At 34.1% G+C, this 3,237-nt stretch overlaps 1 protein-coding gene across 2 annotated transcripts in view; it reads right to left on the reverse strand.

The window, feature by feature from the left end:
- The window catches only part of LOC144965729 (neuronal acetylcholine receptor subunit alpha-10-like), a 99,746-nt gene extending 98,752 nt beyond the window's left edge, over nucleotides 1-994 (reverse strand). Inside the window, exon 1 of one of the 2 annotated variants that reach the window (XM_078901368.1) lies at nucleotides 877-994. The gene's annotated coding sequence lies outside the window, so the exon portion shown is untranslated. Of the gene's footprint in view, nucleotides 1-678 lie in introns of both variants that reach the window. The other variant, XM_078901369.1, reaches the window with a different exon arrangement.
- Nucleotides 995-3,237: the final 2,243 nt, after the last annotated feature.

Below are 3,237 nucleotides of genomic sequence, written 5' to 3' on the forward strand. Positions count from 1 at the left end.
TCAGAAGAAGAAGAAGAAGAAGAAGAAGAAGAAGAAGAAGAAGAAGAAGAAGAAGAAGAAGAAACACTTTTTGAGCTTTAAAACGTGCTTACGACATCCAGTAAGAAGAAGAGGAAGAAGAAGAAGAAGAAGAAGAAGAAGAAGAAGAAGAAGAAGAAGAAGAAGAAGAAGAAGAAGAAGAAGAAGAAGAAGAAGAAGAAGAAGAAGAAGAAGAAGAAGAAGAAGAAGAAGAAGAAGAAGGAAGAGAAGAAAAAAGAAGAAGAAGAAGAAGAAGAAGAAGAAGAAGAAGAAGAAGAAGAAGAAGAAGAAGAAGAAGAAGAAGAAGAAGAAGAAGAAGAAGAAGAAGAAGAAGAAGAAGAAGAAGAAGAAGAAGAAGAAGAAGAAGAAACACTTTTTGAGCTTTAAAATGTGCTTACGATATCCAGTAATTTCTAAATCGCGGAGTAAAGTGTCACAATATATAAATGAAATAATAAAGAGTGGAATGATTAAAAAGAGAAAAAAAAAACATTAATTAAAAATTTAGTTCTGTTTGTTTTGTTTTGCTTTATTCTTTCTTTTTAAAAACGTTTTGTGGTTGTTTTTGTTTTTGTCTTGTTTTGATTTTTCTTGTTAGTTTCAAGTCTTTTGTTTGTCTTTTAATATTTCAAGTGTGTAACAGTGAATTCTTATACCCACCTTTAAACATACACACCGTTATTTCTGAATTGTGACATTTGAAAAACGTATCCGTAAAATCAAATATATATCAAACATGCTAATACAATCACTGGTTGTAAACAAACTATTTAAGGCAGTAAGCTGCCCGTCATAATATACATACAGACACACACAACTTTGATAGAAAATCAATAATCTCTCCCAAATCAATTATACCGATTAAATACTGTTGATCTTCTTTCATATCACACACAATTTGTGCGGGTTTGTCTTGCATAATTTCGGTTTATGCCAACGCACTCGTCAAAAACGGCTTGAAAACCCAATTGTCAATGGCATGTACCTGATAACTCAATACCCGTGAATTCCCGCTGGAGTGAGAGAGAGAGAGAGAGACGAAAACGACTTGACGCGTTTGATTCATTGATACGACGCGGAAATCACCATCCTTGCGCTGCCCCTCTATACTCGGCTTCCTAACTACCAACGAGGTACGTGAAACTGAGAGGAGTATCAATGAAGAGAAAAAAAGTTATTTTGTTTTTGTTTTGTTTGTTTTGTTGGTTTGGGGGGGGGGGGGGGGGTTGTTCTTGTTTTGTTTTGTTTTGTTTTTCACTGTTTAAAAGTTTTTTTGTTTTTTTTTGCTTTTTGTTTTTTGATTATTTTATATTGTTTTTTTTTTTGTTTTTGTTTTTTTTTTTGGGGGGGGGGGTTGTTTTTCTTTTTGTTTTAGATGATTTATTATTTTTTCTTTTTTTTTTTCTTTTTTGTTTGTTTGTTTTGTTATTATTTTTACTGTTCAATCTGCTCTTGCCCAGTTCACGATGTGTGATTGGCTAGCAATAATAAATTGGTGAGTAAGCATCACACAACACGTTGAACAACAGCCATAAACAGTCTGTTAGCTTAAATTCGGTAAACGCTTTACATACTTCTGACAAGAAAAAAAAGCCTGCAGAGATGTTGATTTCAAAAGCAACCTCTCGTATTCTCATTTATTTCTTGTAGGGATCTGTGTATATTTTATGAAAAACAATGCCGGGGAAATAAAAAGAGATAAAATGTGCGGCTACATAGGCTAAATATATTGATTATTTTCATTTTAATTATTATTATTATCCTCATCATCATCATCATCATCATCATCATCATCATCATCATCATCATCATCATCATCATCATCATCATCATCATCATCATCATTATAATAATTATTATTATTACTACTACTACTACTAATACTACTACTACTACTACTACTACTACTACTACTACTACTACTACTACTACTACTACTACTACTACTACTACAACAACTACTACTACTACTACTACTACTACTACTACTACTACTACTACTACTAATACCACTACTACTACTACTACTACTACTACTACTACTACTACTACTACTACTACTACTACTACTACTACTACCACCACCATTATTATGTGATCTAGAGGTATGACACTTGCCTTCGGACAAGAAGGTACAGGGTTCGAGTCTCGCTCACAGCATCGCATAACTGAGTCCTTGGAAAAGGCTCTTTACTCACATTCTTTCACCGTATTCGAGTGAAAAATGATTACCTGGTCGTTAGGATCATGGACCCTGTCTGAAAAAATAATTTGTATCGCCTAACAGGCGTCATTTCTCATCCTACATGTTAAGTTTTGATGTTGGCTGTGGACCCCTTGTAAATCACTTTGAGCACGTTTAGTGAATATTGCGCGATATAAATGTTCAGGTTTTTAAAATGATATATTAACTGCATAAACAATTTTTCTTAATGTTTATCAATAGAAAAAGAACTGATTCCAAGCGGACTTGTTCTTGCTTGTGTCATTTTGTACAGAAAAAAAAGAGTTTTATGGAAGAGAGAAACACAAAGCAGCCAGCATTAAAAATGTGTTAGTGTGCAACTGTTAACCGTTGTATTGCTCGAATACAATTCTGACACAGCAGAGATTTTATGAGTTAAAATCAATTTGAAACCGACGGCGACATTGATACAAATTGATCGATCTTGTCTGTGAAGATAGATTTTTGGGAACATGTTAGAATTCATTCTTTTCTTACTGATTGAAATTACCATTTTATTTTGCCTGTGACAACTAACTCGTGTAAGAATAAATGGACAACACAGTGATTTGGAATTAGCAACTGACGTTTGGGACCTCTGGCATGAATAGGAATGATCCGGCGTGTATTTATTTGCAGGTCTGATGACACAACTTGATATGGGCTCAAGTCAAGGCCATAATTGTGTTCGGTTATCAGACTTGCAAATATGTGCACATCGGTAAGATCTTAGTAATGCCAAATATATCTGTATCTCAATTAATTTATCCCATTTTCAATTCTACAGTGGTGTTTTCCATAGGATTGCTGTTTAGCATCCAGGACTCATTACGCCATAGATAGTTCGAAGTTGACGTCACTCACGTCTTTGTAATTGCTTTTGTCATCCGCGTTTTTTTTTAGTAATTCTCACTAAACTGTGTTAACCAGACTATAAACGATCATGGTTACACACAGTTTTGTGTGTTAGCCAATTATACTTCCGGATGGCAATG

The sequence above is a fragment of the Berghia stephanieae genome, chromosome 2 (genome assembly GCF_034508935.2).
Source record: "Berghia stephanieae isolate SIO BIC M18660-M18661 chromosome 2, UCSD_Bste_1.3, whole genome shotgun sequence".
Taxonomy (NCBI): Eukaryota; Metazoa; Mollusca; class Gastropoda; order Nudibranchia; family Aeolidiidae; genus Berghia; species Berghia stephanieae.